The sequence below is a fragment of the Schistocerca serialis genome, chromosome 5 (genome assembly GCF_023864345.2).
Source record: "Schistocerca serialis cubense isolate TAMUIC-IGC-003099 chromosome 5, iqSchSeri2.2, whole genome shotgun sequence".
NCBI lineage: Eukaryota > Metazoa > Arthropoda > Insecta > Orthoptera > Acrididae > Schistocerca > Schistocerca serialis.
In genome coordinates, this window is record NC_064642.1 from 328204138 (window position 1) to 328217050 (window position 12913).

Sequence of the window (12913 nt, forward strand, 5' to 3'; positions counted from 1 at the left end):
AGGTTAGTTAGGTTTAAGTAGTTCTAAGTTCTAGGTCATCAGTCCTCAGACGTTAAGTCCCATAGTGGTCAGAGCCATTTGAACCATTTTTGAGCCATAATTCACAAACATTACAAATATTACAAAATACAAAAACAAAACACTAAATTAAACTTATATTCACCTGCAAACTGGGCTGACACTGCTGGATGGGTGACGCTTCAATTTCGCGTCCCCCTACACCTCCTGGAAGAATACACACCACCAGCCCCGGATCTACGATATTTTCGAACCGGGGCAAAAACCTAATCGTGGCGCCCCGGCCCTCTCCTAATCGAGCGTTTTGGACAGGACGTCAAAAATTTTAAAAAATCGATTTTTCAAAAATATGTTCCATAGTTTTAAAATATCGCTGCGGTTGTAAGGTTCTTTTCATTTAACACACTACCGGTTTCGGGCTCTTATGTGCCCATCATCGGCTCGTTGGTAGCACACCGCGTCTTGTACACGTCCACCGTGGCGCTCGGGATCACAGCACCAAGTTACAACACCTGAAGATGGCCGTATAAGAGCACGAAACCCGTCGTGTGTTACGTAAAAAGAACCTTCCAACTGTAGAGGTATTTTCACCCTCAGTTGCGGATGTTCCTCCGACAGGATTGTTTGTAGAAAAATATGTTCATTTTGTAGCGCACGTCTTTTTGAAGAGTTTGATATATATGTTCGAGGAAATGTAAGACGTGTTATTTAGGTTTAGGTGCGCCGAAGTCCAGTGCCACGCCTCTTCACACAGCATTCTTCTATCGTACATTACTGTATTTCGCTCTGTGGAATTCAAGCGTGTATATTTTGTAATGGAAGCGATCAAGCCTATATTCGGGGCAGCGGAAATTAAAATGTCCTGGGGTGTCTCTACAACCCCCAGTCGGCCGGTTAGACATCCTCCCCCTTAAAAATAACTCATAATTAATACTGGGTAGGATTATTTGTAACTGGGAGAATAAGGACTCTTCAGAAAATTTGCACTCCTTAATGCCTGTTAGCTAGTAACTTCCCCTTTTGTGTGACATAAAGTTGATTACAGGAAACATAAAACCAATAAAGACAAGAGACAAGCAAGACAGTAAACATTTCTTCAACCCTTAGGTCTCATCATCTTTTTCTCTCTTGTCTAGCTACAGCTTTGTACGGCGTGCTTTCCTTTCTGCTAAGGAATCTATTACCTCACCAAAACCTGTCAAACATTTTGCTACATGAAAAATCCAAGTGTCGTTGTAAAATACCGAAAAAGCTATTAATACGAATAGTATCAATGAATGGTGTGGTTTCTCGATTTGAATAGGTCTATTTTGTCAGTGCGTGCTAGATAAAACGAAATAGGCCTTTCTAATATTGCAGCTATTGTAACGCACACCAAATAAGCGAGACTGTTCTGTCACAAATGATCATTTTTATCTAACTCATTTATATAAATAACACGACAGAACATAATTCACGAGATACCAATATCAAATGCCTATGAGGCCCATTACAAGCAAAAAGTTTTATGTTAGGAAATAGTTTCACATTTCATTCATAAGATCCAGTTTTTCAAGTATGAGACAGGAAAGTAGTACTAGTACGAAATTTTTATATAAATTTAGAATCGTCATAGTCTTCCGTATAATTTGTGTGAAGTCTCCGTTTCTTCTCCTTCCTCGTTCTATGAGACAATCTCGTCATAACTGATTTTATAGCTATTCTGTCATTGTCAAAACTTATTCTCCGGTTAACTTCACTAACACTGCCAGTAATACCTTTTTAGTTATCCCGCATTTATTCTCCGCTTAGGCGTTATTACGTGTTCGTACAACGCATTTTTCGCGCTGTTCCGAGAGTAGAACATAAGCGGCTGCTAACCAGGGACTGTACAACTGGCCCTTAGTAGTGTAGAGATCTGGCAAAAATTTTCCGTCATAATTTCATTTTCTTGGATACACCAAGAAGATACTACGTAATCTTGCTTACCGGTTATTCCTGTTAGTCGTTCATTTCCACACTGACACTCTGAATCTATGGATTTCGCTAATAATTATAGCAACGCTTGTTATTCGTACACTCAATTAATCACTTAAACGAACAGCAGCAATTGATACTCACCCCTTAGGGTTTATTCGGCTCGGCTCGTATAGCTCCGTCACTTTTTTGTCTGCAGGAAAGCGTTTTATTTGTTGATGCGACGAGGATTCCCCTGGTAGAGACATCACTTACACTGTGCACTCATTCAAAAACCGACTTATCATTCGTTCAGACATCAACTTATAATGTTTTCAAAAATGTTCAAAAACCAACAGGATTTTAAAATCTTATTAATAATCGATAGACCAACGACCACTGGACGCTAGGCGCTTTGTGAAAAAAGATTTTTCTTCACGAATATGAATTTAGCGCCCCCTGAAATCGTCGCCAAGGGCAGATACCCCGGTTTGACCCCCTCCCTTCACCCTCAGATCCGGGCCTGCACACCACCTGGAGACATTGCTACAATCCATACAGTCGTCCCCATACAAGCGATGAACGTCCTTGTGAATTTCACTCCGTCTAAGTCCTTTAGTCCACAAATATTGAACTACCCCAAGCTACCCTTTACGAGTTGGAGATAGTTACATGCGCACCGTATTTGTTTCGTAGTCCACGCTTCTCTCGCTAGAGATGCACATGAAAACAAAACACACTCTGTAGCGCAAACTTCAAAGCATGTCGTCGTGAAATTTCAACATTCCAGCTGCATTACCAGGCGAGGAAAAAATTATTGTACATTGCCTTCCGATCCTTGCTCATATTACTTCCTCCCACATTCATCTCTCATAATGACGACGACGAGAAAATTTGGGAAATTAGAGCCAATACAGAGGCTTATCGACAACCATTCGCGAGTGGAACACGCTAGGGGGAGATATAGTTTGTGGTTGCAGAAATACCCTCCGTCACACACTATTGTGTGGCTTCCGGAGTACTATGTAGATGTATATGAGATTCCAGACAAAATGAGGAAGAAGATGTACACCTTGCTTTCGGTGTGGCAGTAAGAGAATTGTGTCTAGCAGCTCGCGCTGCCGACGGCACCTGCAGCTTGTCTGCGACGCTTCCGGCAGTGGGTTAGCGCGGCGAGGCGCGGCGCGTGTGCCAGTCCGCTGGCCCCGGGCTCCAAATCGCGGCGTGCGCCCACTGCAGGCGACCGCCAGCGCGAACCGCGGGCCAGTGGCAGTAGCGCGTCTGACGCCAGCCGGAGAGGACGCGCCGCGCAGTGCAGCGCTCAGCACTGGGAAGTTACGCCGCCGCCGCCGCCGCCGAAGCAGCACCCAGCCCGCAACCCGCCACTGCTGCTCCCGCGGTGAGTCTCTACGCTGCTCTGCGTGCTATTTCAGGGACAACAATAATTGTCATCGAATACTGGCAAGCAGAGATCTGATTCAAATCTGGCTGGCGCGACCCGTTGTCGGGCGGTACCTCAAGGTTTCGTTCTGGGTCCTCCACTATTCTTGGAGTACAGGATATTCTACATCTATACCATTCTCCGCAAGCCACCTAATGGTGTGTTTCGGAGGGTACTTTCGGTACCACTATCTGATCAGTCCAACCCTGTTCCACTCGCTAATAGGGCGTGGGAGGTATGATTGTCGATAAGCCTCTGTATTGGCTGCAATTTCTCGAATTTTCTCCTCCTGGTCAGTATGCGGGTTGTATGTGGGGGGAATTAATTTGTTTAATATGTTGTCTGACACCTCCTGAAAAGTGCTCTCCCGAAATTTCAATAGTAAATATGTCCATGATGCACAACGTCTCTGTCACGTCTGCCAGTGGAGTTTGTTTACCATCTCCGTGACGCTCTCTCGCCATCTAAACGATCCCGCGACGAAACGCGCCGCTCTTCGTTGGATGTTCTCTATCTCCTCTATCAGTGCTACCTGATACGAATCCCAGACAGAAGCAGAATACTTAAGAATCGGACGAACTAGCGCCTTATAAGCCACTTCTTTCGTGGATGAGTTACATTTCCTTAAGATTTTTCCGATGAGTCTTATGTCTGCTTCTCCCACTATCTGTTTTATACGGCCATTCCATATTCTGAAATATGTACACAAAGTTCTATATAGCTATACGCACAGAGATACAGTTTGCGTAGTTACATGGACAGACTTTTCCCGAAAAAGAAGATACATTGACGGAAAAATATCGACGTACCGTCCAAAAAAATTATCGGTTGCACATTGTTAATACACTCACAGTTTTAGAGCTGTATATTTAAGTACTGATTTATTATTAGATATTCTGTACATCCGGAAGCTAGCAGCCTGCTTATCCCTCTTAGAGCAAGAACTGAAAGGAAAACGATACACGTTCATGATTGACGATAGTCACTTTGCTAACAATGGTAACTGCATTCAAGTGGCACAATAAAACGTGTGCGGTGGGTCCGTCGTTCAGTTTCGCCACATATCAGATTTGTGTGGAACACTTCATGCCAACTTCCCGGTTTTTTTCATTTCTGCGAACACAAGCGAATTAGCAGTCGAAGAGTTAAAACTGCGTCGTGAAGTTAAACTCCGCAGTTTCTGTTGGTAGCACTGAGCGCCGATTACGTCAGCATTTGCCTCACACGTCTCCACCCACCGCAAAAACCAATCTTGTCATTTAGATTTTTGTTCATCAGTTTCAGCAAATGTTTCTGAAGAATGCCGATGTGAAGTAATAGCACAGTAGTTGCGATTTTTAACGGTTCTGGTGTACTTTTTGTTTATAGCGGATATCTTGTTATTCCATTCACAGCGCCACCCTCCAGCGCTATCAGACTTCTCCTTTGTGCCATCCATATTTGCTTCAGACAAAATGGTTCAAATGGCTCTGAGCACTGTGGGACTTAACATCTGAGGTCATCAGTCCCCTAGAACTTAGAACTACTTAAACCTGACTAACCTAAGGGCATCACACATATCCATGCCCGAGGCAGGATTCGACCTGCGACCGTAGCGGTCGCCCGGTTCCAGACTGAAGCGCCTAGAACCTCTCGGCCACAGAAGCCGGCTTTCTTCAAACAGTCAAAGAGAAAGGCTGGACGTGACAAAAGCTCAAAAAGTAGTTCACAAAGTGAAAGTAAAATTATGTTCTACTATAATTTCAAATATTCACCGAAAATTGCGAAAAAACATAAATTAAAAATATTGGCACTCGATATAGCCGTTCCGATAGCGATATATTGATATATCGGTGAAGAATCAGCGCCTACACAATCGATATTTATCGGAAAAATATCGATATGTCTATATTTTATCAGCAGCCCTACTGTGTATCTACAGCAGTGTTTTGCCTCAAGAGCCGGTACTGACACTGTGGCGTGGCACCTCGGGCTGAATGTATTATATATATATATATATATATATATATATATATATATATATATATATATATATATATATATATATATATCCTAATGATAATTGGTAAGCTACATAAATTAGTATACTATGAGCCCTTAAGAGACTAGCTACAGTAAGGGCTCGAAAAATTGTCCGCCAGCCCCCAGGTACTGATCATCCAGAACACTTCGCGTCGATTGCTTTGTTTAAAATTGCTGCCACCCACAGCGACCCCAAACTTGACAATGTAACTGTCAGACGAAATGTTATTTTGTTGTTTGTGTGGGCGAATGATTAATTGACTAATAGCAGTAACTGCAGTTATAATTAAAAGCATTATGCAATACGAGGCAAGATCAGAAATGTTTTCTACAGTTTTTCACGCCATTTTTCTTCTACTCACTGCATTGTATTAATATAACCTTAATTTAATTGTATATTCTTGCTAAGAATATGTACCGAATTCTAAAATGATCGTCTCTGCAGTATTCTCGAAGTTATCTTTCTTCCGTGTCAAAATTTATACAATAGCAGCTCATCGGAACCAAATGCACACGCCTGCGACTTGTCGGCATTGGAAGACAAACAATGAAACAGTCTCCAGCTCATATCCTCTGACACTGCAATGGTAGCTCTACTTACCCGTCTGCCCCTGTGGCAAGCGGCCAACGTCACTTAGCTCACAGCCGAATTAACCAACGTCGATTAAATCTAAGAACATCTTTAAATAGTATTGTCTCTGTAAGTAGTTTTGTTTATTTCTGAGCAGGAAAAGTACACTTTTAAGAAACTCTTAATCTTACTTGGCATTTTTTGATTCGGCTCTTAGTTGCTAGATACATATTGTTGTACAATAAGACTGAAACCTCAGGTCGCACCAATATTTCATTCGGGCCACATGCGGCTTGCTGAGCATAGTTTGACGACCTCTGATCCATAATGTGTTCGTTTTACCCTTAAGTTAAATGAATGCTACAGTTTTTAGGCTATAACTGCAATTAAAATGTACCAAACATGCGTTTATTATCGAAAGTGGATAGGAGGGAGAGTTTTATGCCCCTAATTGACCCAAATAGATCATCTATGAAGATACTTGAAGCCATTTGTGTGTGCAGCTGCATGTGATATTAAGTGTGTGTGAGGATATACTTCAGTAACGAATAGTCAATACCTGTGAAACTATTCGCCATCAGCTTGGTATTTTTCACACATTGCAACAACCCGTGCTCCTAAGCATACAAAGTAAAATTTAAGCAGTTAGAAGATATTTTGATCTTTCTTTTGTGCTTCATCACTACAGCTGAATATACAGAGCTGGTTTGATAACATTTTTCGACAGAAGCGACTCATCATTTGGCGCCCCTCCACCCTTTTCCCACGTACGCTTCTACCTCCTTGGTTTTTGCTATTAATTGTCAAACGCACTGTATACAAACGTTGCATTTGGGCTCCCCATTCAGGTTTTCGCTCCTAAGAGGCCGCTAACTAATATTTCGATACGCCCTGTATAGAGATCTTACGGCTGTGGTTCCCGAAGCGACGGCTGGCGTCGCTTGGGCGTTAAACCGACCCTGTGAACATGTTTCGTCAATGTGCATCACCCGCAGTGCCTAATCTTAAGCATTGTTATACACATAGTTCTTATTCTAGATGGTTCTGGTCCTATTTATCACCTGCAATGATGAGCGACTTACCATGACAGTTAGTATACTTACCAGACTCACCCTGTATATGTGTAATCTGTTTGTGCTCATGAGAGGTGACTCCATTAAATTCCTACTTTTAGATTCTGGTGTACTAGGAATTGAATGTAAATGATACTGCCAGTAGTGTGTAAATCATTGCTTTACACACTGTCGATAAAGTGACATATCCGTACCTCACCTGAAGACGATAACTTGTTTATCTTGCTATTTTAACTATAATCGGCTATATCCTGTCGCATTTTATTTTGAGGAAGCTATGCTTTCACAAACGATAGTCAAGAATATCTTTTCTGAAAGTGTACTTGCTCCAAAATATGAAGGAAACACTTCCTTAACGCCTTGTGCAGAAAGGTGAGGATCGTTCTGCGCATTCAGTAGATCTCCTGCAGAACTGAAAAATGTGAAGGATAAGCCTCATATTTCCAAACGGAAGTTGAAGGCTTCTTGGTAGCTCACACATTTTATTCTATGCAAGCGACACTCGCAGTAGTATTAAATCTTCCGTTGTATTGACTTCCTTACATCTTTAAACTGTGATAAACATCTTGTCTTCGAGGTATTTTTTTTCCATTTAGCATTCTGTAACTGCTTCACCGCAGCAGGTTCCACACAACACCATAAACCAAATAACTAATTAGATCAGATTAAACTAAATACTTGCGAAGCAGACCATGTGTGAACTGGTTCCATCGATCAGTCCAGATCGAAATGATGATCTCAGTTCTCAGTGCAACGAAAAACCAGTCCAAAGTTGCCAATTTTACTTTTCTATTCACTCGATGTCTAGTTTCCGGCCGAGATCCATTTTCAAATCATCGCAACATAGTCGTAAATGGTACTTTGCAAAAACAGACATAATGTCTGATGGGATAACCGCAATCAGTGGTTTTACAATGTTACTTATAATCCGCCTTGTTTGCAAAAATGTTTATTCACATGACCGGTTTCGGTTCCTCTAGAACCATCTGCAGATCTGCAATTTCGGTTACAGGAGTAATCCCTCCACACACAGCAACCTTCACATGGTACGTCACATGTCACATTGCTGATCTGAAGATGGTTCTAGAGGATCCGAAACCGGTCATGTGAATAAACATTTTTGCAATCAAGATGGTTTATAAGTAACATTGTGAATGGTACTTCCGAATATGTGAAAACCATACAGAGTTATCTGTATGCGCTGTAACTGTTCGTTGCACATTTTTGATGTGGTTTTCATATCTTCGGAAATACCATTTTTGACTATGTTACGATGATCTGAAAGTGGGTCTCGGCCCGAAACTAGCCGTCGAGCGAATAAAAAAGTAAAATTTGCAACTTTGGAGTGGTTTTACGTTGTACTGATTACCAGAAGTTACTGACCCACAGCTACCCCATCATGTTGGAAGTTCGTAAATTTGTTCTGATATAGTGTGACTGGCGCTGGCCCTCCTGACACCTAGTCAGTATTTTTGACGGGTGATTTATGAAGGGTAGTTATGCACCAGCAAGCACCCTTACGCTCTAGAGAACTTAATACAGCACCTGACAAGCTATGTTCATAACGCATCATCGACATTTACGCTGATCTATAAAAGGGTTCAATACTGGCTTTAACGAGTTATAATCAAGAATCCTAAGTGTCATACCAATTGGGCAATGAACATTAAAATAGAACAAAAAGTGAATTTCCTAGTTCTTCGCTTTTCCCGTGTTCACGTGTAATTACTTTAGATCTACGACTGAGAACGAATTTGAATTATGGTGCAAGTACTCAATTCCAGATCAGTCGAAAACGTTCTAGAAAATCATAAAAATGAACATTCAAGAAAAACGTAAAAGCTGATATTTTACGCGTAAAATTACTCTAGAATGCTCGAAAATACTCTTAGATCCACTATCCTGATATAAAATACTCAGTCACTCACTCATTCATTTTTGTGGAACACCGATAACATTCCAAAACATTCCAGAACGTTCTAGAAAATTCCTAAATATTCGAAAAAGTTAACGAAAACTCTGGAACTTGCGTTTGTTCGTCGCCAACGAAACACAGTTGTGAAGACTTACAAGATTCGTCTGGCAGTGGTAACAAAGATCTCACTCTATGATAGACTTGTCCTTTAATCTAAGACACAGAAATGAATTGGCGTTCTTCACTGCTCAAGGAAGGAGCATCAAGTGATGTCATTAGGAAGCAAGCATTTTACGTTCTCATATTTCGTAGAATATGTTTTGTTTCTGGAGTTTCTCCAGTCATATTATGAAAGAATTCTGATGGAGGTACTTCCAGTGGTGTCAAACTTTTCCACTCAAACTGACAATACTTTTTGCCAATGTGTTTGTTGTACTCTTTAGTGTGATCATAATGGAATGCTTCACTTCATAAACTGTAATCTCTATTACTTCTGTTTTGTACTTTTCATACATTAATGTTTTGTTGACGTTTCCTTCGTGTGCTTGCGATCATAGTCTTTCGGGAATTTCACTAACTGAAACAGTGTAGCTCGTTTCGTAATCTTGTTTCTTCGGCAGGTTCTCTCTGCCTGCTTGCTGAGAGTCTCACTCGTTTCTCTTCCCTAATGTCATCTCATCTCTATGTGCATCTGTTACGTTTCCTCGAGATCTATTCATTCTCTTCCGTTTTGAAGCTAAACATATTTCTTGCTACTCATCTGTTTCATTTCTTCGCTGTTCTTTCCGTTTCCTCCTTTCCAGTTCAACAACGGCAAAATCTTCTCCCTTATGTTTAGGCATCCTGTTAAATGTTAATATTATTTAACGCACTAAAATACCACTTAATACACTTTACACTACATACTTAATAGCCTCTTTGTCCGTCTTTGGAACGAAATATATCACTGATTCTGCGTATCAGGGCTCCGTCAGTTTGTTGGTAGGTTTTTGGAAGTATGGGCATTAGATGTCTACCTACAGGTCATGTGATTCGCGTAAATAGCGGACCGCTGATTTGCGTACGCAGTGATGGTGCCCAAGAGCGACCCAGATGGTTTCCGTATGAATCACAGCAGGTGAAATTGCGCGCCCAGATATCACAGTGAGTTCACTATAATGCTCCTCAAACCACTGTAGCACGGTTCTGGCTCCGAGACACGGTAAATTATATTGTTGAAAGATGACACCGCCGTCGGGGAAGACTACAAGCTCGAAGGTATGTAGGTGGTTCGCAGTTGCCAGCGTGTCTACCACAGGTCCCATGCAAGCGCAGGAGGAAGTCTCCTATAGCACAATACGGATCCCACCACACTGCGTTCGTGGAGCACTACACGTTTCGAACCGCCGTTCACCTGGATGACGGCGTTTGTGGAGACGACCATCGATCTAGTCTAGCAAAAAGCAGCCCGAAGGGCCGACACGATTCCGCCGACTGACGGTCGAATCCCGAAGGTCCCGTGCCCACTGCAATCGTAACTGACGATGTCATTGGGTCACCATTTGAATATGTAGGGGTGCTGTGCTGCGGAGCTCCATGTTCAACAATGTAACAATGAACGGTGTGGTCCGAAACCCGGGGTGCGTACACCCGCATTGTGCTTTTTAGGCAGAGATCCCACAGATCACTACCTATCCTATATTACAGAGCAGACAAAAATCCGAACCCCCAAGTTCTCTGAAGAAACGTAGACGTCCAACCATTTAGCGCCTAGAGGTAGTTTCACTGCCCTACCTCTTTCCATAGATGCTCACGGCAGTAGCACGTGAACATTCGACCTGCTTTGCCGCTTTCGAGATACTCGCTCACAGTCTCTGCATAATAATAAAAGCTGCCCTTTGTCAAAGTCGCTTATCTCGATGGATTTCCTCATCTGCAGCCCATATTTTTGCTAGAGTGATTCCCCGTCCGTGTCTGGTCCTCTTCGATACTTTTGTTACCGAGTGACGTGCCCGCAACGCCAGCAGGCGGCATCTAACGTCGCGGTGGGCAATGGCCATAATTTTTTGGCTTATCAGTCGTTCAAATTGTTCAAATGGCTCTGAGCACTATGGAACTTAACATCTGAGGTCATCAGTACCCTAGAACTTAGAACTACTTAAACCTAACTAACCCAAGGACATCACACACATCCATGGCAGAGGCAGGATTGGAACCTGCGACCGTAGCAGCAACGCGGTTCCGGACTGAAGCGCCTAGAACCGCTCGGCCACCGTGGCCGGCTTATCAGTCGTGTATGTGTGTGTGTGTGTGTGTGTGTGTGTGTGTGTGTGTGTGTGTGTGTGTTCATACCGCAACAGGATAATGAAATCTTCTATAATATTTTCGAACATTCTGTAACGTTATGGGAGACTAGAACATTGCGGAACATTCTAGAACATTCTCGAACTTATTGGAAGTTTCTGTAACAGTGTGGAAAATTCTCGGACTTCCTGCCAAATCTCGGCGTCTTCGGTTCCCAATTGCTTTGACTTTCTATAAGAAGCCCACTGTTGCAGTGCTATCTTCGAACCAAACCCCTGCAGTTCCGAACCGAAACCTTCATGCATGGGGAATGGAGGGCTACCATGGCATATAACCCTCACGTAAAAGTGGGGGTGGGTTGCGGAGTTATAGCGGCATGCATGGATAAACAACGTATACATTTAATGTATATATTGACTTACACAATAAAAAAGCGTGACGAATTTGGCTTCATGCTGACAGTAAGGGGTACTGAACTGAAGCTTGTTGCCATAACAGTTCGTTTGGTAAATCCAATATCAACAGTGCACCACCTGAGTTAAAGAGGTGAATAGATATCCTGCCGAACCTGAGTAAATAGTTAAACAATTAACAATCAAGGATAGTTCCAAAAGTTCTTGAACTTGAAATTCAGTGTCCTTCCAAGAGGTTGCTCATACACAAAAAGAAAATGTTTTGTCATTTTTCCACTCGTTTGTAATTAATAAGGGTCATGTCGGAGAACGGCAACGGCCTTGCCGCAGTGGGGACACCGGTTTTCGTCAGATCACCAAAGTTAAGCGCTGTCGGTCGTGGCCGGCAGTTGGATGGGTGAGCATCCGGGCCGTCATGCACTGTTGCAATTTTTCGGGGTGCACTCAGCCTCGTGATGCCAATTGAGGAGCTACTCGACCGAATAGTAACGGCTCCAGTCACAGAAAACCATCGCAGCGCCCGGGAGAGCGGTGTGCTGACCACACGCCCCTCCTACCGCATCCTCAGCCGAGGATGATACGGCGGTCGGATGATCCCGATGGATCACTTGTGGCCTGAAGACGGAGTGAGATCTCGGAGAACGCATAATGGAAAAACTAGAGCTTTCCCACAAATGCTAAAAATTTCAGTTCCGCTCTCAATGGCCTATAAGCTGAGATAGTAACCAGAGTCGGTGCTTTTTTATGTTCGTAATATTCCACTCCACTCTAACACGTACTAGGTTTAACACTAAGATAAAATGAATAAATTCTCTTAAGGCCTGTGCTTTCATCATGAACAGTTTTTTACCATTAATACGTCTGGGGAGTATTAAAGTTAAAAGCTTTTATAGCGACACTCCAGCTCCACACGAAAATGAGTTTGTAATGAAATTCACTGCGTTTCCTATAATGTTCAATATTTTACCTTTGAGATGTTTGTAGATACCAAGGCTACAAGTGACGGTGAAACTCAAAAACTTGTATGCCTACTTACAGTTTCTTGTACTACTTATACTAAAGGACCAAAACGGTAGGACTACGGCCGACCCCGAGATTGAATGCCGCGTGCTGGCTTTGCAGGCACGTGACGCGGTAACGAAAGTGTGCAAACGGTGTAGAGACGAATGGAGAATCACTGTAGCGACGATACCGCCCGAAAACGCAAGTACAGGATGTAACCGGTATAAGTGTATATATTTC

At 42.7% G+C, this 12913-nt stretch overlaps 1 protein-coding gene across 1 annotated transcript in view; it reads left to right on the top strand.

Annotated features, from left to right (window-relative positions):
* The first annotated feature begins 3251 nt into the window (after positions 1-3251).
* LOC126481269 (cadherin-23) overlaps positions 3252-12913 on the top strand; it is a 505796-nt gene continuing 496134 nt past the window's right edge. Inside the window, exon 1 of the mRNA XM_050104895.1 lies at positions 3252-3352. The gene's annotated coding sequence lies outside the window, so the exon portion shown is untranslated. The remainder of the gene's footprint in view (positions 3353-12913) is intronic.